Source organism: Eretmochelys imbricata, chromosome 2 (assembly GCF_965152235.1).
Source record: "Eretmochelys imbricata isolate rEreImb1 chromosome 2, rEreImb1.hap1, whole genome shotgun sequence".
NCBI lineage: Eukaryota > Metazoa > Chordata > Testudines > Cheloniidae > Eretmochelys > Eretmochelys imbricata.
The window spans coordinates 100,043,095-100,066,347 of record NC_135573.1 but is presented as its reverse complement, the minus strand read 5'-3'; the positions used below and the strand labels follow the sequence as shown (position 1 = coordinate 100,066,347).

Here is a 23,253-nt window from a genome sequence, read left to right as displayed (position 1 = left end):
AGGGATGGGTCTGGATTTCCCCCCTATTCCATGCATGGTGTATTTTTAATTCTACTACCTACCACTCTGTTTCTAGGGGAAATGTTAGCAAAGCACTAATACTAAAAATGCTTCTTATACCATGGCAACCAATGGGTTAAAATGAACCTTGAACAATTCTACTGTCTTATTTACTTGGTGAGAGCAATATTTTCTGATGGGCAAGTAAAATATACAGTTTTTTCAATATCATCTCTAAGGTAATGGTGTAGATTGCATTCTGAGCTACATAAGCGTAAGACGATATTTGCAAACCTAGATAAAATTGCTCCTACAGTAAACGTGTTACACACACTACTAGATAGATCATCACTAACCCCACAAACCCATGCAAAGGGGCAAGGGGGCATAAACCCTCCACACCTTACTTTCTTGCATGCTGCCCATATTACAAGTTGCAACATGGGAGAGCAAGCAAGTTCTGCAGATTTGCTGCTTTCCTATCTGGCACAGGAAGGCAGGAAAGGATTGAGTCTTGGCTCTGCCCCCTTAGTATACCAGTCAGTATAGCTTCACCAACACCACAAGTAAAGAGCCAGAACAGCTTACTTCTTCCTTGGAGCACTGGAGAGACTGGGAGGCGGATTGTGACTCAGACTGTCACAACCTACTTACTGGGGAAGAGCTATTCCGCACGACCCCTTGCTCAGCACACATCATAAAGTATCTAGCCCTATGTTAGAGTCATTAACACAGGTATTTCCCTTCATTAAATTCTATGAAAATACTTAACCAGTGCCAGAAGGCTTCTCATTTGAGCCACAGTAATCCACCAAAGATACATAAACATTTAAAATTAAATGTATAGTTTAATATGCACAGTGGCACAGTATCAAACTGTAGACCACAAATTCTGGACTACCTTGGCTTCAAAAAGTTTTGTTTACAAAAGAGTTTAAAAGGGAAACCTAATCTTAAGTTTAATATTTGTGTATTTTCAAAGCCACTTATATTTCCCAGTATCGTACATCTGTAAGTAATATTTTCCTTAATACTATCGTTCATATTTCACTTACTGTTAAATCCAAACCTTCAACTGCTAATTCACTATTTAAATACTACCTCTGTTGTCGTATCTACAGTGTTCTTCAATCTCAAATACCTCTCTCATTTTTAACCTATATCAGAAAAGGAATATATTTTAGATTAATGCACTGTACTTATATTGTACATTTTAAAATACAGTAAAATATTCTCTTGTAGCTTTTACACCAATTTTTCTAAGCATGATAACATCCAGAACGAACATTTTCCTATCATACTAGAAAACATAAGATTACATCAGAGACTTTTGTAAAGCATTTGCTATCGTATAAATAGCTGACAATACAAATATATAAAGAATCTTATTAGATCAATCACTTCACTTTACTTGGCCAATTTACCCAGTGAACTAGGTGCTCAAAATATTGTTAAAGGCATTTTTAAACTTAATAAAACAATATGCCATTAGCTATAAATACTGGCCACAATGTTCACAACTGGATACCTAGCACTAGTGCCTAATTCTATATTTAGACAACCTAAAAAAAAGTGGCCTGACTTTCAAAAGAGCTGAAAACCCACAAATCCCATTGAAGTAAATAGGTGCTGAACCCTCGAAAATTAGGCCACTTTTATTTAGGTCTTAAATATGGCTTTTGGATTCAGGCACCCAGATTTGAATATTTGGGCCCGGAATTTAGTATTCACAATTAACAAAATGCTATAGGAAACAAAAGAGATTGTAGCCCGTTTAAAAAAAAAAAAAAATCAAAAAAGTGAGCTGATTTAATTAGAAAAGCTCAACAACAAAGACAATTAATACTGGCCAGCTACATTAATAACTCTTTCTCCAAAGAAAGGTATTATTTTTAAGATTAATAGTAATAGCAGACTAACCATATTTTTAAATAACTTGCAGATTTAAAAAGTGTCCCATTGTAAAAGAAAAAAAAGGGTCCCTGAATAAAGGTAGCAAATGCACAAATTCAATGCCATTAAAAGGCAGACACACGAGATCCCATGTATCTTGTGCCATTTGTAAAAAGGTTGTTTTATTATCAGTGTAACTAATCACAATGAAGCCATCTCTTACAACCAAAGACATTATAATGAATTTTCTTTACAGCTACAGAGAAATGGGATTTGCTGTTCCATATCAAACTAGAACAGGCTGTATAAATTCTGCTTCATATTTATTGTTAAATGTAATTTTTATCTATAAAATCAGCCATGAAATATTAAAAACTGAAACAACAGAATTTATATCCTTTACTTAATTTAGTTTAAACGGTCTATTCACTAAAAAGAGGGAAAAAAGGTTACATATGTATTATGGCACCCCCGCCCCTTCTCCCCCCAGTATTTCCATTATAAACCCCCTAGTTTCAGGAATTTATAACTCAGCTGTAAAAATTCACTCCACGCTGAGAGTTGGTATACTTTTCTTTTAACAATTTTTTAAAAAATAAATCTGTTTCAGAAGGAAGACAAGGAAGGAGTGCAGAGAGGGAGGGAATCAGAATAAAAACTTTAATGCTTATCCACTTAAGACAGTAATTAAAGACCATATACTGCCCTCACTCTGTTTGCCCAACTGCTCTTGACATAAATGAGACTTGTACATGAGGACTGAAGACAGCACAGTATTTTGCCCTAAATAACAAAAAGGCAATAGAGAAGTCTGGTGTTAGTACCAATTATCTCTGGAGATTTAAGTCATCTGTTTATCCACAGAACAGATAAAATAAGGGGAGCAGCAGTTCATATTTCCCTACATAACTTCCCAACAACTGTGCCTCAGCCTTGTTCCAGTGAGGTTTTACCTGTACCGGTAAGGGGGTAATTCAGTTCCCATGTCCATCCAACCCTCAAACTCTGTGCAAAAACTGTCAGGAGAGACACTATTAATATAATGGTCTTGGCATGGACATGAGCAACACATCTTGAAGAACAGTTACAAAACGTAGGTAACAGTTTTTTCTTTGAGTGCTTGCTCATGTTGATTCCAATTAGGTGACTACCAAGCAGGAACTTGGAGGTGGGGTCGGAGCTCAAGGGTTTGCTGATTGAAGCACTGCTCTGCCGAAGGCTGCATCATCTCTAGCCTGCTGAGCAATGCCATAATACGAGGTAAAGGTGTGGACTGAGGACTACGTCGCGGCCCTGCAAATTTCCTGGGTCAGAACCTTGGCCAGGAACGCCACTGAAGATGCCTGCGCCCTCATAGAGTGCGCTGTCAGCGGGGGGCGGGTGTTTTCGCCAGATCATAGTATGCCCGGAGGCACGATGTAATCCATGACGAAATTCTTTGAGAAGAGACTGGGAGCCCCTTCATTCTGTCTGCTACTGCAATGAATAATTGAGTAGATTTCCAAAACAGCTTCGTCCATTCAATATAGAAGGTTAGCATCTGGCGAACATCCAAAGAATGAAGTTTTTGTTTGCATGTGGCTTGGGGTAAAAAACTGGGAGAAAAATATCCTGATTAACATGAAACAACTTTCAGGAGGAAGGTCAGATATGGCCAAAGCTGAACTTTATCCTTATAGAACATTGTGTAAGGAGTCTCAGATGTTAGGGCCTTAAGTTCGGGTACCCTCTTGGCAGTGGTTATTGCCACCAGGAATACCACTTTCCATGAGAGACAGAGCAGAGAGCATGTCGCACGGGGTTCAAAGGGTGGTCCCATTAGTTTGGAAAGGACCTGGTTAAGGTCCCAAGCCGGGATCGGCTGTCGTACCTAAGGGTATAAACTGTCAAGTCCCTTATGAAAGCACTGGACTATTGGGTTGGCGAAGACCGATCAGCTTCCTCACGCCTAGGTGAAAGGCAGAAATGGCAGCCAAGTGGACTTTTATTGATGACATAGAAAGCCCTTGCTGCTTTAGGTGCAGGAAACAGTCCAATATAAAGAGTATTGTCGAGTGCATAGGAAACATGTAATTTTGCGATGACCAAATTGTGAATCTCTTCCATTTGTCTAGGTAGGTGGCCCTAGTGGATGGTTTCCTACTGCCAAGGAGGACTTGCCTAACTGGATCAGTTCAAGCCAGCTCTGTTGGGTTTAGCCACTGAGCTTACAAGCCATGAGGTGAAGGGATTCAAGGTTGGGGTGCTGAAGGTGGCCGTGATCTTGAGTTATCAGCTCCAGGAGCAGTGGTAAGGTGATCAGGATTTCCACTGACATCTCCAGAAGAGACGTGCACCAGTGCTGATGGGGCCAGGCTGGAGCTATCAATATCACCAAGGCTTCGTCCCTCCGAACCTTAAGTAGTATCTTGTGGACGAGTGGTATGGGTGGAAACGTGTAAAGGCAGTGGTCCTTCCCAAGAAGAAGAAACACGTCTGCGATCCAGCCAGGCTGTGATTCAGGAAGGAGCAGAAATGCGGGCACTTCCTATTGTGTCATGTGGTGAACAAGTCTACCTGGGAAATTCCCCACTGTCGGAAGATGGTGTTCAGGACATCCAGGCAGATGGACTACTTGTGGTTGTGAGATAGTCCGCCAACTTGTTCTGAACTCCAGGGAGATAAGACGCCACCAGGGGTATTGAACGAGCTATACAGAAGTCCCAGAGTTTGAAGGCTTCCTGGCACATGGGAGAGGAGTGTGCTCCCCCATCTGTTTATATAAAACATCGCTGTTCTATTGTCTGTCATGACAGATATATGCCTCCCCTCCAAGTGAACTTGGAAGATCTGGCATGCCAGACGGACTGCCCTCAGCTCTCTGACATTGATGTGAAGTGAGAGCTCCACTTTGGACCACAGGCCCTGAGTCCCTCTAGGTTTGCTCCTCAACCTATTGCTGATGCTTCCGTAACCAGTGACATGGATGGCTGAGGTCTGGAGAAGGGAACACCCGCACACACCACTTGCGGGCTGAGCCACCACAGGAGAGACTCGAGAACCGGCTAGGAAAGAATAACTGCTTTGTCTAGACTGTCCCGGTTTGGTCAATACATTTGAGGCTAGCCATGCCTGAAGAGGTCAGAGTCTCAGTCTGGCATGCTATACTACATAAAGTACAAACAGTCATGTGGCCAAGGAGCATTAGGCAATTCCTGGCTGTGGTGATAGGAAATTGTCTGAAACCTTGTATGATGTCACAAGGGGTCTGAAAACATGACAGTCGTAGAAACGCTCTTGCCTGTTTTGAGTCAAGTACTGACCCTATGACTTCTATCTGCTGAACGGGGGACAGGGTTGACTTCTGCACATTCAATAGAAGGCCCAGGTTGTCGAAAGTTGCTCTTATCGGGCTCACATGCGCCTCCACTTGCACTTTGGAGAGGCCCTTGATCAGCCAGTCATTGAGGTAATGGAACATCTGCACCTGGCACTTCCACAAGAAAGTGGCCACAACTGCCATGCACTTGGTGAACACTAGAGGTGCCGCCAACAGGCCGAAGAGGAGGACTATGAATTGATAGTGATTGTGGTTCACCACCATCCTGAGGTACCTTCTGTGAGACACATATGTTGTCGAAATATGAAAATAAGCATCCTTCAAGTCGAGCATAGCAGTCCCCCAGATCCAGGGAAGGGATGATGGAGGCCAAAGAGACCATGCAGAACTCCAGTATCTTCATGAACTTCTTGAGGTCTCGCAGGTCTAGGATAGGCCTGAGGCCACCTTTGGCTTTTGGTATTAGGAAATACCAGGAATAAAAACTCCTGCCCTTCAGCTCCTAAGGGAACTCTTCCACTGCCCCCAAACTTAGAAGCGTGTACACCTCCTGCATTAGAAGCTTCTCGTGAGAGGGTGCCTGAAGAGGGACACGGAAGGGGGCTGGAAGGGAGGGAAGGAGCTAAATTGGAGAGATCCCAGTTTTACCATGCGGAGCACCCAGCGAATTGATGTAATTCAGGTTCATGCAGGATAGAAACGGGATAGTTGGCACAAAAAGGAGGGAATGGTTGGATCCAGTGTTTGAACTGGTGCATCGCCCTCAGGCGCACCTTCAAAAGGTCTGCTTTTGACCTGAGGACTGTTTTGCCTGCCCAGAGCGCTGAAACAATGAGGGAGGAGGCCGCCTCCTATTGTTTCTATTACACGTCCTAGAGTAGTTCTGCCTATTCTGCAGGTAGTAGAATCAAGATGGGGCTGGGGTTTAAAATGCCTCTGTTGCATAGACAAAGTATGGAGACCCAGGGACTTGAGAGTGGCTCTAGAGTCCTTAAGGTTATGAAACTGCGAGTTTGTTTTTTCAGATAAACGGGTCAAGCCCTCGAACAGGAGATCCTGGTTGGTCTGTTGGACCTCATATGGGGGCCCTAATGTCTGCAGCCAGGAGCTCTTCCTCACGGCCACCGCTGAAGCCAGGGTATGTGCAACCGAATCAGTAATGTCCAGGGCTGCCTGGAGTGACACCCTTGCCACAAGCTTGCCCTCCTCCACCAATGCAGAAAATTCTGCCCTTGAGTCTTTTGGCAGAAGCTCTGTGAATTTAGACATAGCTCCACAGGAATTAAAGATATATTTACCGAGGATCACCTGGTGGTTTGAAATTCAAAGCTGGAGCCTCCCGGTAGAGTAAATTCTCCGCACAAAAAGTACAGCTTTTTTGCATCATGGGCTTTAGGTGATGGGCCCTGGTGCCCTTGGCATTCCCGTTTGTTTGCCGCTGCCACCACTATGGAGTCAGGCGGGGATGTGAATAAAAATGTTCAAACCCCTTCGAGGGAACAAAATACTTTCTTTCTGTCCTTTTCACCATAGGTGGCAGGGAGGTGGGGGTCTGCCACAGCATTTTGGTGGTGTCTGGTATAGCTTTTATGAGCGGTAGGGCAATCCAGGAGGGACCTGAAGGGGCCAGGATGTCCACCATGGGGTCTGATGTCTCAAAGACCTCCTCAACCTGGATCCCCAGGTTCTGGGCCCTCTTTAGGAGCTGCTTGTGGACCCTATTGTCCTCTAGTCCAGGGGCTGTGGAGGTTCCAGCCACTGCCTCATCTGGTGAGGATGAAGATGAGGTTCTAACTGGAACCGGCCCTTGCTCCTTGCCCTCGGCATCAAGGGGATCACCTGGTGCCGGGTCTTCCGGTGTGGCATGGGGCAGCTGGTCCTGCAACAAGGGAGGTGGGGGGAGGCACATGGGATTCTGAGGCCACCCACACCGACCTCCTGAAATAGAACCCCTGGCTTTGGTGGAATGCCTAGGGGGGTCCAAAATGGCCATTGGGCTGGAGCCTGCCATTGCATGGGCCATGGCATCGGTGGGAATTGCTGCCTCTCCCTGTCTGACCTCGAGCATCTGCGCTCCAATCTGTGTTGGCTGTGCTTGGATATGAAGGACTCTGCTTCTGACTCTGATTGGGAGGACTCGCTGTAGGAGGATCTTGGGGGAGCAGTGCCGACTAGCGCCGGGGAGCGGTGCCAGGAGCTTGGGGACCGGTGCGGCTCCCCTGCCTGTCTGCTGCCAGAAGGTACTGGTGACTAGTGCCAAGGGGATGGTGAATGGCATTGTCCCATCACTGGCTTGCCTAGGGACGGCACCGAGGGTTTCAGGGGTGCCGCTGCTTTCGAGCTCGGTGCCCAGTCATGCCTAGGTGGAGAAGGTGGCTCCGTGAATGCGATGAGTTCTCTCACCACCTCAAAGGTCTCCAGTGTGGAGGGCAACTCTAACGCCTGTGTGTGACCCTCCCAGGGAGGGGAGCCTTGGGGAACCGGACTCAACTGACCCCTTGTTGGGGCAGGAGTCAACAGAGCCAGGCTAGGCGTTGCTGCACTTATGTGGCCCAACACAGGTCCCACTGCACCAGAATCTTTACATGCCGATGAACAGCATGTCAGGCTGCTTCTTCTTGTGGGGCACCAGAGACTGGGAACAGTGCCATGTGCTGCCCTGCATGGAGCCCTGTCGATGCTGAGAATCTCTATCTGAGTCCTTTCTTGGCGCTGAACTTCCTTGTGTTGACACCGGAACGCTACACACCAGGCCGAGGTGCTCAGCATCGGCTCGGCTGACCCTGGGTCCGAGTGGACATGAACCGTTGATCCCTGTCCCTTTGAGTCCTGGGGCGAAATCCCCTACAGATCTTGCAATGGTCTTCTTGTTGAGATTCCCCCAGACACTTTAAGCAGGAAGTGTGGGGGTCACTCCTGGGCACAGGTTTGCCACAAGCTGCGCAGGGTTTAACCCCAGGGACCGAGACATGCCCCAGTACCAGGGGAGAGATTAGAGGGGTACCCCCAGAACAATTTCCTACTAGAATTCTAACTATATACTGACAAACTAACTACAACTACTAACTACTGATCTAACTATTTACAGGATAAAGTCTGAACACTACTAGGGCGAAAGACTTGCTGAAGCAAGTGCGAACAAGCGTTCCAGCTAACCGTCACAGACGGTAAGAAGGAACTGAAGTGGCGGCGAGTCGGCAGGGCCCCATATATGGTGCCATAGAGGCGCGACTCCAGGGGGTGCCTGAGACAACCGACGGGTACTGCTAGGGGAAAAACCTTCCGGCTACTCTGCACGCAGCGCACACACACATAATTGTAATCGACATAAGCAAGCACTTGAAGAAGAAAAAATATAATTGTGTTTTGTGTGCTCTGAACACCAGCCCACTAAGAATTGGCCTGAGACCATCAACTCATTTCACACAGGTCACCGAACAGACATTAGATGACAATTTTCAGTTACTGTTAACCTGGGCCAGATTCAGGCAAACTAGAGGTGAAAAGTTCTGTATCCCATCAGTCATCCCCAGAGCAATCTCCACCACTGAACATTTGGAGGAATTAAACCTACTGAGTACTTGGAAAGGAGATGAAGTATTAAAATCTACAGGTATTGAAGACAACAAGGACTTTCTAAAATGCAAAAATAAGCAATAGCCAAAATGGCTTCAAAGAGGGAAATAATTGCTCCCAAATTAGATGGTAAAAAGTAGGGCAAGATTCAGAGTCTGATAAAACTTGCAAGAACAAGATAAAGGCAGATAAAAAGCCATATAAATTAATAGCAGCCAAAGAGTTAAAGGACATAAGGGCTTCTAGTTAATGTAGCAGGGTAAGTAATCATAAATGAATAAATCAATACACATGAATGTAGATTCCAAAATGAACATTAATATGCAAAGTAAGACAAAGACAGGCAAATAGTGATGGACATTAAAGGCTAGGTGGTGAGATATCCCACTCCTCTGCGCAGCCAGGTGAGCTCTCCCCTGATTACAGATGTAAGTATGGAAGTGAGAGGGAGCAGGGGCTGCATGCCCAGCCCTCCCATCCGGAGCAATGTCTGCAGGGAGAGAGGAGAGAGCCTTGGTTCTACCCCATAATCCCAATGTAACTGACTACTAGCAGAGTTGAGTTGGCAGGAGAAGGAAAGGAAACTGTACTCTGGAGCTGCAGTAAGTCACTTATCCCCAGGAGCAAAAGGGAAGCAAGAATTGTGATTTAGAGCGGTTCAGGGCTCCGAATGGTGTGCTGTAGTTGCACACTGTCCTTTACATAAGGCTGCAGTTGACAAGACTTCTACTGTACAAGCATTTACGACAATCATCTGATACAAATAGAAATGAGAAGGAGAAAATAAAGGTGGCATTTAATAAGCAAAAGTCTATTTTATAAATTGAGTTTAAGCTGTCAGTCTTGAAAACATTCCTTTCAATTAGTGTTAGCTGGAATGACCAGATAATTTTCTATATATTTCCTTGCCTTGCTTATTCAGTCTACTAAGTGATTTTAAAAAAATCCCAAACACATAGGACTCATCTTCAGTTTGATCTCTCATATGTATTTTAAAAATTAACAGGACCATTGAACCCTACTACTTTTCAACCTGTAATAATTAATCAAATAATACCGCACTGTAATTCACTACAAGCTGAAATCACAGAACTGAACAGTACGCTTTCAAACAAGTGGTTTATTGCTCTAGATTTAAAATACAAAGTTTCCATTATATTTAATAATTAAAATGCATGCTGTGTTATGGTTGCATTTGGTGACTGGATTAGTAATACCCCAACTGAGTCAAACAACACCTTTTTCCTACTAGGGCTCATATTACCATATCATCTATTTGTTTAAGAAAAGGGAAGGGGGGAGCACAGCAAGAAAGAAGGAATAAAAAAGAAATATGAACATCAAAACACACTGAAAGACAGTAAGACCAAGACAGTGAAAATACATCAGCAAAAAGTAAGCTGGCAGAAAGTGAAACAGCTGAAGTATTTATGTATTTAAAGTTTTCGTGTCTTAAGAAATCGAATATTCACCATTTGTCCTTGAGGAGTCTTGGTCAAAGTAAATGGTTAGAATCTCAGTGTCTTCTCTTAGATACAGTCACCACAAGTTTAGCGAATATAGACATCATTGTCAAGAATGGACTCACAGGCTGTCAACTTCTTAATCAGGGTCTGACTTTATTGGAAAGTGTGAAATTATGTAATTACCAACACTTGGCAATTCTGACGGTTTAGACAATTCCAGCACTCAGAACATCTTCTTTTATAGAACAAAATTCCTAGCGCAGTTTTGTTCCAGAGAAGATATTTTACGTTCTTTCTTTTCCCTATCCCTTCAGTTTTACTTATTAGAAACAAAATTGTAGTAGTATTATGCAGGTACCACTTACTTAGGAAACAGAATTTATGAGGAGTGAAAACAATTTTAAAAAAGGAGGAAAACATGGCCCCACTAAAGTCAACTACAATGGGGATAGTATTTCATCCAAACCTATAACTATAGGTCTAATAAAATGTGATTAATCTATCTAGGTATCTATACCACACCATACGCATCATTATATTATCTGAGCCCCTAAGCAAATATAGATTCCTCACAAACAGTTCTGCACCACTGTACAATATTTCAAACGTACATTTTAGGAATTAATACTCTTATTTCCAGTATAACCTATCAAGATATGGTTGCACTAATTAACCTTATATATGCACAATTTTCTATGTATATGTTTTGTAAGAGACCAGATACATTTATACATTTCAAAAGGTACTCCAAAACACAATGTATTTAGGGTAGCAACATGTAAGATAACAGTAACCTGAATGGAGGGGGGATAAATAAACAAACAATTCCTTTCCCCCCATTGGGGAAGTTCAGCATCTTTTTCACCTAGGAATGGGAAACTGTGAATAGCTGGCATTCCTATAATAGGTTGCTGCTGCTCTGTGAACTGTATATTACTGAGGTGTAGAACAATAACTTAAAAAGTAAGTCAACCCACATTCCCCTTCTTCTCTCCTGCCTCTCCAGTCTCCTCTTTGTCATCCTATTGCAATCCTATAGGTTGACATGAAACGAGCCAAAAGGGGCACTCAGACCTATGGCTAGGGATACAAATTAGATGAATAGTCAGAAGAAAAATAATGCAAATCAGGGTCAGTTTTGATTTCCTGTTGGTCTGCAGGCAGGTTCTATTTTATTCATACCATCAAATTTGGGGAAAGTTTGGTTAAGGTTCCATTTTTATATCATCTCTTAGAACATTTCAAGCACCCATGCTAGGAGATACAGAATTTGGGTCATATTCTGATCTCAGTCACATCAATATAAGTTGGAGTAAATGCATTAACTTAAGTGGAGTTACACTCATGTAAATGAGAAAATTCTGGTTCCATGTTTTCTTTCCTTTCTAATTAAACTGCATGAACATACAGTATACTCAAATTAAAACTAAGTAACTAGTACTGATCCTATTATATTTCACCTATGGTATTATTTTCAGCTGAAAAAAAAAATAACTGTCAAATATTCAAAAATCACACACATATAAGTGCGCATGAGCAATGGAAGATTTGTTTTCACCCTGCACTACCCTATCTAAATTCTTATAATGGTGACCAAAGTCACAATATGTGAAAGCCTACTTACTGTCCAAAATCAGAGGGTTGTGGGGGAAGCAAACTGCTGGCTTGTTAAGCAAATGCACTCTGAGGAAGACCTAAGAAGGCTATACTACCTTCTAAAATATGTTTATTTATTAACCTAACACATTTTAAACATTAAGAGCACAACTTCATGGATTCCAGTACATAATGTGCTTGGGGCCAGAAGTGAAAACTCTATGTTGTACCTTCAAAATAGCTACAGTTGAAAGGTTTGACATTAGGGCTTTTATATTCCTATCACTGTAGATCGGCTGCAGGCTATTTCTTCATTTCTTGTATTGTATTTCCTTCTAAACTATTACAAACTAGCAGCTGTAACCTGTTAAAAAGCACAGTTCTTTTAATTTAAACAAGAAAAATATCCTTTCACAGTTTAGGTAAAAGTTGTAAATAGGGCAACTCATAAATTCTAAAATCAGAGTAACTAGGAGACATTCATTAGGGTTTGTGTTATGAATTCAAAACATGAAGCATAACATGCTTAAGGAAGGCCTTTATTTAAGCATTCATTAGCCCCTCAACTTCAAGCCTCCAACTTGTAAATAATTTAAAATGAAAAACTGAACAGAAAAAAAAATAGAAATGCAATTCAAATTATCCCATTGTTATACTGATAAAACTGAAAACAATAGAAAAGAAGCCTGGCAGATCTTGAAGACAACATCCATAAAACATTTTTATGTACCTTATCTTTGAACTAAGGCATTATGCTAGCACTGGATTCAATCAAAAAAAAATTAGCTCAGACTTGTAACAATCAGGCTGTGCCTGGTAAAGAATATGTATGCTAGCTTAGCATTTTTAGTATTCAGTGCATTTTGCTTCTGACGGTGCTGAAACAACAAAATATAAAAAACAATATGCTTCTGGATGCCTTATCATTTTTTCCCCATTTTGACTTCTCAGAAATATACAACCCATTTAATAATTTACCAGACATAGGGTGATATAATTTCTTTCCTTTCACAACTGCAGAAAACCCAGATCTGGGTTGGGGAATATGAAATCTGGGATGGGGAATATGAAAAGAAAGAACTATCACCTCTTCCCCACATGGGTACTCCACAGGAATTGGCCTCCGCAGGTGAAAAAGGCAGAGATGTAACAAGGGAGGGGAGGGAGGAGGGAAGACAAACAGAGAGAGATTCACCTCTGCAACTTCCCATCCCCATCCCCCCCACCCCACACACAAAATAAGGAATTAATGGGAAGCAGCCAGTGAAGATATCCATGGGAGCATGGCTTCTGTTAAGAATTTTTGGAGTTCCCCTGAACAGGCTTTTACTTCACAGTGATCATCTGAACTAAGCTGTAATGCACCACTTCCAACTGAACAATAGGTGAAGGCGACACGCATGCAGTGCGTAATGGGTGCACACCAAACAGCAAAATGCAGCTCATATTGTCACTGCAGAAAGTGTACAGTGTGCAGGTGTATGGTTATGTTATAAATGAGAGAAACACAGTTGGAAATACGGTTATTTTGAGAAGTATCTTACTGCTGCATTTACATGTGTGTCAACTGCCTGCTATGAATCACCAGCAGGGCATAAATTGCTTGAGATAAAAGACTAAGCACCCTCACAGGTAGCTGTAACCGACTCATTTAACGTCTTATGCAGACCAGCCACTAGAGAGGGACAAAGACCCACAATGTAGTAACATGCGTTACATCTGCTTTCAAAGGTTTAATTTAAAACATGTGGTTTTCCCTTAAATCACAGATATAAATGTACAAGCTTAACTCCAATTTAACAGAGTTTAATGTATGGAAATTTCTTTTTTTCTTTTTACACTATTTTGTGAGAACTGATCACAGAGATACTTGTACATTTCTGTAATAGAAATGTCATCTAGTTTTGGGGACTTGAGCTTGCATTCCTTGCACACACAAATCTCCCAATAATTGCAATGGGAGATCTGGGGGCACAAGAAAAGCCAGACCAGGCCCTTAGTATGCATCCTAAACCATGCCCAATTCAGATATAAATTTTGTATACTCTCCAAATTTAAGTGTGGACTTTAAAAGAGACCCAGGTGAGGGTTGCGTGTCACATACTCATAGTCAATTTTATGAATTCTACCAAATTACCCAAAATAAAAACAAAAAACACAGACATCAAGGGTCTGATTCTACTCCCACTGACTTCAGTGGGAGCAGGAGCAGGCCACAAATGCCTTCAAAATTAGCTCACTAAACTTCTCAAATAGTAAAGGGCACGAATGCCCTATAAAGATAATATAATGTGAGACATATAGATTAACATAATTTGTTGAGGAAGAGTCAACATGGTTTTAGTAAAGGGAAATCATGCCTCACCAATCTACAAGAATTCTTTGAGGGGGTCAACAAGCATGTGGACCAAGAGGATCCAGCAGATATAGTGTACTTAGATTTTCAGAAAGCTTTTAAAAAGGTCTCTCACCAAAGGCTCTTATGCAAAGTAAGCTGCCACAGGATAAGAGAGAAGGTGCTCGCATGGATTGGTAACTGGTTAAAAGATAGGAAAGAAAGGGTAGGCATAAATGGTCAGTTTTCAGAATGGAGAGAGGTAAATAGTGGTGTCCCCCAGGGATCTGTTCTGGGACCAGTCCCATTCAACATATTCGTAAATGATCTGGAAAAAGGGGTAAGCAGTGAGATGGCAAAATTTGCAGATGATACAAAATTATTAAAGATATTTAAGACCCAGGCAGACTGCAAAGAGCTACAAAAGGATCTCTCAAAACTGGGTGACTGGGCAACAAAATGGCAGATGAAATTTAATGTTAATAAATGCAAAGTAATGCACAATGGAAAGCATAATCCCAACTATACATACAAAATGATGGGGTCTAAATTAGCTGTTACCACTCAAGAAAGATCTTGGAGTCATTGTGGATAGTTCTCTGAAAACATCCACTCAATGTGCAGCGGCAGTCAAAAAAGGGAACAGAATGCTGGGACTAAGTAAGAAAGGGATAGATAATAAGACAGAAAATATCATGTTGCCTCTATATAAATCCATGGTACGCCCACATCTTGAATACTGTGTGCAGATGTGGTTACCCCATCTCAAAAAAGATATATTGGAATTAAAAAAGCTTCAGAAAAGGACAACAAAAATTATTAGGGGTAGGGAACGACTTCTGTATGACAAGAGATTAATAAGATTGGGACTTTTCAGCTTGGAAAAGAGACGGCTAAGGGGAGATAACTGAGGTCTATAAAATCATGACTGGTGTAGAGAAAGTAGATAAGGAAGTGTTGTTTACTACTTCTCATAACACAAGAACTAGGGGTCACCAAATGAAATTAATAGGCAGCAGGTTTAAAACAAATAAAAGGAAGTATTTCTTCACACAACGCACAGACAACCTGTGGAACTCCTTGCCAGAGGACATTGTGAAGACCAAGACCATAACAGCATTCAAAAAAGAACTAGATAAATTCATGGGGGATAGGTCCATCAATGGCGATTAGCCAGGATGGGCAGGAATGGTGTCCCTAGCCTCTTTTTACCAGAAGCTGGGAATGAGTGACAGGGGATGGATCACTTGATGATTACCTGTTCTGTTCATTCCCTCTGGGGAACCTGGCACTGGCCACTGTCGGAAGACAGAATACTAGGCTAGGGGGGAGGGATGGCTCAGTGGTTTGAGCATTGGCCTGCTAAACCCAGGGTTGTGAGTTCAATCCTTGAGTGGGCCATTTAGGGATCTGGGGCAAAAATTGGAGATTGATCCTGCTTTGAGCAGGGGGGTTGGTCTAGATGACCTCCTGAGGGGTCTTCCAATCCTGATATTCTATGGGCCTTCAGTCTGACCCAGTAGGGCCATTCTTATGTAATAATGCAATTTGGGAGTTTCTAAGACAAATCATTTGATACATGAAATGGTTAAAAAAAAAAAAAGTTAGGAAATGTTTAAAGTGAAAACCTCCAATTTTTCAAACTATAAGTTTTCATATATGCCTTGACTGATTTTAGGAAACTTTCCTACAAAAATTATCCTTTTCCACAAGATGTGCTTGAGAAATTGCAGATGCATTTAGTATAAACTTCAGTAGGGTGGGAATAAAAAAATCAGGCTTTAAAAAAGAAAAGAAAAAAGTAATGACCTTTAAGGAGAGAGTAAGTGTCTCACAATTATTAAAGGCAGCTGTCAATCCATAAAAGACCCTGTCCTCCTCTTAGATACGTCACACATCACTATCAAGCTTTTTTTCTTTTAGTAAATCCTAAGTGTAAAAATGTCCTTATGTTTCATGTATATCAAAATCTAAAGTATGCTAAAAAAAAAATCTCATAAAACATGAATATTGAAATTGATGCGAGTGAATTATGCCCTGGTTAAAATTTGGTACAACTATTGCACAAAGCAAAAATATTACATATATAGATATTATAATGTTCTGATATTACAAAACCAAGAGTTAATAAAATCTTCCTTCTATTTATATTTTTAAAGATTTTTCTGCAAAACAAAGTGAAAGACCAGTGTAAAAAATGCCATGAACCTGCCTCTTGAACATATTGAGGCAAGTACATGTTAGACCTTGCAACAAGTATTTTTGGGATTCACAATAAAAAGTTTTGTGATCTACATCCTTCAAACATGGAAACTAGGTTTACTTTACAACCCCAAAACACAGAACATTCAGCAAACTATACCTCATAGGACCCAAGACACTCTGCATGATACATACACAAATTCAGGGTAAGTACTTAAATTGTCTTAACAGCAGACATGTAATGGGGCTTTTCCTTTACCACCAAGAACCTGAGCAATCCAAGAATGTTTGCAACCCTCCTTTCCCCTGTAAGGTCACAAATTCTAGCTAAGCAGTCAGACAAACTAGTAGAGGAAAAAGAAAAGGAGTACTTGTGGCACCTTAGAGACTAACCAATTTATTTGAGCATGAGCTTTCGTGAGCTACAGCTCACTTCATCAGATGCATACCGTGGAAACGGCAGCAGACTTTATATATACACAGAGAATATGAAACAATACCTCCTCCCACCCCACTGTCCTGCTGGTAATAGCTTATCTAAAGTAATCATCAGTAATTCTGGAAATGGCCTAACCTGATGATTACTTTAGATAAGCTATTACCAGCAGGACAGTGGGGTGGGAGGAGGTATTGTTTCATATTCTCTGTGTATATATAAAGTCTGCTGCCGTTTCCACGGTATGCATCTGATGAAGTGAGCTGTAGCTCACGAAAGCTCATGCTCAAATAAATTGGTTAGTCTCTAAGGTGCCACAAGTACTCCTTTTCTTTTTGCGAATACAGACTAACACGGCTGTTACTCTGAAACCGGTCATTAGTAGAGGAAAGGCTGGCTTGCTGTAGAACAAATCAAAAGGTACTCAGCCTGGCAACCACACATGGCAGAGCTGTTGAAGAGAAGTCATACCTCTCCCAAAATAGTATTCCACATTCTGAACTTCACTAGTGCCCTTCTTAGGATTTCCCTAACCTTTGCGTCTATGTAAAAAGCAGGTGAGAGTAAAGATGAGCTCTCTGTTGCACTAGGGATTGGGGTTTAAATACCCACTGAAAATTGTGGAGGAACTACACTTCTATAATTCAAGGGGCACTTTAGAAGGACTTCCCTCTAACCAAAAGCTACAGGAAAGTTTGTTTGTTTGTTTGTTTTTACGTTGGGAACACATGACCCTGTTAGAAGACTCACTGTTGGGGTTAAGATGTCCCAGACATCCTTGAGCACAGTCTGTAAAATCCTCAATAAATTTCAGAAGCATAGCTGGCATTTGGAGAAACAGAGCTGACCAGACTGAGAATCACTAGAGTCAATAATTCCACAGAAGTAAGAAAAAGGTAGGCCTTGTCTACACTGCCACGTTACAGCGCTGAAACCTTCTCGCTAAGGGGTGTGAAAAAACATCTCCCTGAGCAATGCAAGTTTCAGCACTGACAAGTGGTAGTGTAGACAGCGCACCAGCACTGGGAGCCGTCTACTCCCCTCGTAGGAGGTGGTGCCATGACTACACAGCCACGTTAAGAAGACATAACCGCAGTTTCCCACCTTAGCACTCTGATTTCTCTTTGTGGAGCAAACAAAGCTTGTAGAGTTTCCATGGACCAGAAATTAGAGGTTACTGGTGCCCACATCAGATCCTGAATACTTTATAGTGCTGTGCTTCTCCACTGTTTTAAAGCTAAATACTTTAAATCATATCTTAGTTAAGACCAATTTTTTATTCCAATAATGTGTTCAATTTTATTAGTAGTAGTTTCACTTCTCCTTATTGGTAGAGGGAAAAACACATCCATAGAAAATAGGGCAAAGATCCAGAATCAGAAAAAGTGTAGGGCTTAAGGATTTATTTAAGATTTACAAAAACTTTGTGAAGAGCACCTAACTGTTGTTTCGTTGTCTTGGTAGAGATGCCAAAGAGTCTTAGAAAATGAATCACCTTTTTGCTGCCCCTGAAGAAATCCCACTAGCTCCAGTTACATTGGGCCCGACACACAAAGCAATTTGTACTTCCTTTGGCCATGCAGTACTTGTTCTGTGGCTAAATAAAGGACTTGATTTTCCAGAGCTGCTTATCCTAGGCTTTTCAGGATTAAACCTTATACAATGTTGATCTATATGTTCATCAAATATTTTTATACAAGAAACATTGTCTTTTTTGTTCTGATCGTTTTACTGTTTGCTTTGAGTCATTTCCTGCGGAAAGTGACATTTTAAAATACGGTTCCAATGACCGTATTTTATGCAGCTTTTATCACACAGTACCTCTCTCAGATTTTCCCTGGTCACACAGCAATAATGCCCTCAGCCACATATTAACGCTTTAGAACATTCCAAAGCAAGTTAAAAAGTGCTTGTTTAGTTAGCTGTTGACAAGAGAAAAGTATGTAAATTGTCCAAATAATTATGTTCGCTGCCCATTTCTTTACACAGATAATGTAAAGATTAGAATTGATAGACAACCCACCCACCTTCCCTCTAAAGGTGGTACTGAAATGGGTCCAGTAGGTCTGGTGGTCTGAATCTTGTTACCATATGTCTTTTCATACTGTGTGATCTCTGCACGATACTCTGCACTCTCTGATACATAGTGCAATAGTGTACAAAATGTTATTTAATTTGTACATAAAATACATATGTAAAAATGTATTTTTTAAATGAATGACTGGATCAGACACTGAGCTGTGGTATCTTTTATTAGGCAAAACGCCACTGAAACCAGGATGTGTTTTTTTCCCTTCTTGTTCTCCAAAGGGTGACCACCCTTTGCAGACTCTTTTTTTACATAAGATGACAACAAACTACAATGCTAGAAAATAAGTTTTTGCAACATAATAGCTGAGAATTTAAATACACAAATGCTAGAAAATTCAAAGTTATTGCCCATAGCAACCACAATTCAACCACATTTCATATACCTATTTGGCCGTGTGACAGCATACATAGAAATACAAAACTGCATACATGCAAAGATTCAAGTTATAATTATTAAGGAAAACATAATTTTGTATTTCTGAATTTTGGGGGTTTATACTCTGAACCATAATATTTCATTAATGCTTTTTATTTTTCAGTGAAGAGCACTGACTATAAGGAAATAAGGAAAGAATCTAATTAACTCACTCATTGCAGTCCATGTTGTATGCTGTTATAGAAATATGCAACTAAGCTTACATTTTCAAAAGATTTAAACTAAGAAAACTTTAAGTAACTTAGAAGTGATTGAACTTATTAATATACAGAAAAGTTTCTGCAGGAGTGATAGTAAAGGTTTGGCTCAGTGTTTTAACTTAGGTCATTTGAACTACATTTCCCAAAATGCTAATAAAACTGACGTTTGAACATATTGAAAAAGTCACAGTCCATCATTCTCATGTCACATCAGTGCATTTGACTTTTTTTAAAATGTATGGATTATACAATTACTGCCAGCCTCCATATATTATATATAAAAGCTACAATCTGATTACATGTCCATGTTGTAATAATTTATGAAATAAAGCTGGTATAACTATAATGTTACCTTTACAATGAATGTAACTTGCTGTGAATAGTCTAGGGCAGTAGTTTTCAATCCTTTTGGGCTCAGGCATTTGTAAATCTTAATGGCCTGTCCGACCCAGTAAATAGCTTTAGTGCAAAAAACATCTGGTTTAGTAAATATTTGTTACCCAAAAGTAAGTCCTGAATAACCACACTCTGGACCATACTAGTGGCTACTGGCTAGGGTGATCAGATAGCAAGGGTGAAAAATTGGGATGGGGATAGGGAGTAATAGGCCCCTAAGACAAAGCCCTGAATATTGGGACTGTCCCTATAAAATTGGAACATCTGGTCACCCGACTCCTGCCCCACAGGACAGACTGGGCTGGTCGATGGGGACCAGCCAGGCCAAGTTTGTGTAAGTACCATTGTGACCCAATGCATGGAGTTGCAGTGCCACACATTTAAATCTAGTCCAGCCAGCCCCACCATCACGATAGAGAGGCAGCTAGGCCAAACCCAAGCAGTGCTGCGACCCCATGCACCAAGCAACACCACCCAAAGCAGAAAGCCAAGTCCAGCCAGCCCCTTCCTTAGTATTGGAGCCACAGGAGCTGCCGCTGTGGGATGAGTGTAGAGTGGGCTCTGCAACCACCCTCCTCAGGCCCTCCTACACAAACTCAGAGACAGGACACAAACCCCCTCCTTGGGCCTCCCATGCAACCCTCTGACACATTCTGGGATCCTAATTTTGGGTTATGACCCATATTAGGTTGAGAAACTCTGGCCTAGGGGACTGCAAAACAGACCAAACTGAAACTGGTAATTGTCTTCATCTTTCATTCATCCAATGTTCCATCTAGCAGCCTTACCCCTTACATTATAATGGAGAATTGGATGTTGGGATTCACAGTGTCTTCAGGCCAAACCTCTATATTATTAAAATAAGAATAGCTGTAATTTGCTCTAATTATATTCATTAGCTGAGCTGCTGGAGAGCTGCTAATGCAACCTCCAATGGGACAAAGTCCAGACAGCCCACATCTAATGCTTTGCACCATCAGCAAATCATTCCTTCTACAAAAACTTCCAGCAATTTTGGATTCCAATTATTATTATCCCATAGATACCACAAATTCGCTTCATATATTACAGATAATTAAAAAATGCTGTTCCTAAGCTCTTACAAACCTAAATTAAGAAAAAACACCAAGGTGGCATAAGGGAACAAGGATTAAAGCAACCCTGTTTTAAGGGGGTCGCCAGGGCTGGTGTTAGACTTGCTGTGGCCCAGGGCCCCACCACCCGGGCCCAAAGCCCAAGGACTTTAGCTGGGGCAATGAGAGCTGGGGCTTTGCCGGCCACACGGGGCAGCAGGACTTGGGTAGGCTCGGGCTTCAGTCCCCCAGCCTGGGGTTGTGTAGTAATGTTTGTTGTCAGATGGGGGTCGTGGTGCAATGAAGTTTGAGAACCCCTGGGTTAAAGCAACAAATTATGTGGATACTAAGACACAGCATGAAAGTTACACTTTGGGACTTTTCCCCCATGTGTTCTCCCCAGCCAACCCACCCACACTTTGAACTGAAGATCAGGGTTTACAGGCCTCATAAAAAGTCTTTTAAGAAAAGACTGAAGGAGTAAAGAGTGAAAGCAGGTGAAGCTGGATCAGAAGGAGGGTCCCCAGCCTTAAAGGGCTGCTTAGACGAAATTAGAGGTGGAGAGTGTTGCTAACCTGGGGCTTTAGGCAGACTGAAGAAAATATACAGTGCCATTTTATTTCTTGGCAACACATTTTCAAAACAGTTCTAATACAAATGGATTTATTTTATGCACATTCCGCAAGTTAGGGGTCAGTGACCCTTTGCACCATTGAAGACATCCCCTCACACAGCGGTGTCCTTTGCATGAGACCACACAACTATCAGGCCCAGGGAAGCAAGCAGCTTTAATTCACTGCACAGACAGTCTACAAAGCGGCACCGCTCGAACTAAACAAGTGGGTTTGATCGAAACGAACTAAAACTGGAGCGAGGTCCCAGGCCACCCAGCGCAGCGCCAGGGTCAGAGGGAGGCCACGCCGCAACCACAGAGCGGCCATCTTAACGCGCCCAGGCCTCCACGCTCCCCTGGCCTGCCCCGAGCACTGGCGCGCGGCAGGGGCGCCCGGCAGGGCCCGGCCGGCCAGAACAGAGGCGCCCGGCAGAGGTCGCGCACCGCGCCCCCGCCCGGTCAGGACACACGCCCGGGCCGCGGCCCTGCGCACCGCCGACGAAAGGCCGGCGAGGCCCGCAAGCCGCAGTGCACGCTGGGAAACAAAGCCGCCGGCCTCCGACTCCAGGCGAGTGCCTGCGGCCGCGCATGCACATTGTCCCCGCAGCCAACATGGCGGCACAGCGCACTGAGAGCATGCGCGCTCCTCCTTGAACGGGGGCGCTTCTCGCGCGTGCGTACTCCGCCGCCTTCGCCCTGCGGCGCAGAAAGCTCAGGGCCTGGGCGCGTCCCTGCTCCACATTGCTGCACGCTCCACGCATGTGCGCCCCCTTGTCGCCACAACTCAAATCGCACGCGCAGTCCGAACGCGCAGGGACAGGGAGCCGTCCGCATGCGCACTCCCTCGCTTCCTTGTTAAGTTTTTTTTTTCGTTTGAGGGGACAGGGAGAATCAGCTCAATGGCCACGCGCGCTAGCCAATCACAGCTCGCCACGTTTTTCCAGCCCTCAGCGATCCCGCCATTCACACACCCCTTCACAGCGTGGAGGCGGGACATGCAAATAGATTGGCTGGTAAACGAGTTCCTGGCGTCCGCCCACAAAAGCAAGAAAACGACGGCAGCGCAGAGGCCCAAAAAGCCTGGGGGGAAGCGTAACGCCGGTTTCGGCCCAGCAGGAGCCCCATACGCCCATAGGAGGCGCCTATAGCGGTTGCAAATGACAACCCGCGGGACGGAGCCTCCCAAGGAGGCGAAACGGCCGCAGCCCGTTAGGTTTCACTTACCGCACGGGGGGAGCCGTCCGCCTCCGCTTGTGATGATCTTGGTCACAAGTGGCGCGCCGTAGATTCGCCGTTCTGCGTCACTCTCAGAACGAGGCCGCGTAGCGCGGGGGGGGGGGAGGAGAGAAAGAGAGAGGCGACGTGCGGTCACGTGGCACATGACTGGAACGGGAGCGCGAGGAGCCGGCGCGTGCGAGAGAACCCGCTCACCGTCCTTTCGTCCCCACCCCCAGAACTCCGGGCGTCTTCTTTGAGATGCCCCTGTTGCAGGGGCTGGCTCCGAAGAGGGCCTCGCGCGCGCACACCCCTCTGGCCCCACGTGGGGGCTGCGGTGGAACCTGCGGGCCCGCGGCTCAGGGGCGGAGGCGCGGCGCCGGGGCCCTGTGCGGGCAGCCGCGCT

General features: G+C 43.2%; 1 protein-coding gene across 6 annotated transcripts in view; it reads right to left on the bottom strand.

Annotated features, from left to right (window-relative positions):
* The window catches only part of ZNF407 (zinc finger protein 407), a 462,207-nt gene extending 439,253 nt beyond the window's left edge, over positions 1 to 22,954 (bottom strand). For all 6 annotated transcript variants that reach the window (XR_013345174.1, XM_077810508.1, XM_077810512.1 and 3 more), the window contains exon 1: positions 22,857 to 22,954. The gene's annotated coding sequence lies outside the window, so the exon portion shown is untranslated. The remainder of the gene's footprint in view (positions 1 to 22,856) is intronic.
* Positions 22,955 to 23,253: the final 299 nt, after the last annotated feature.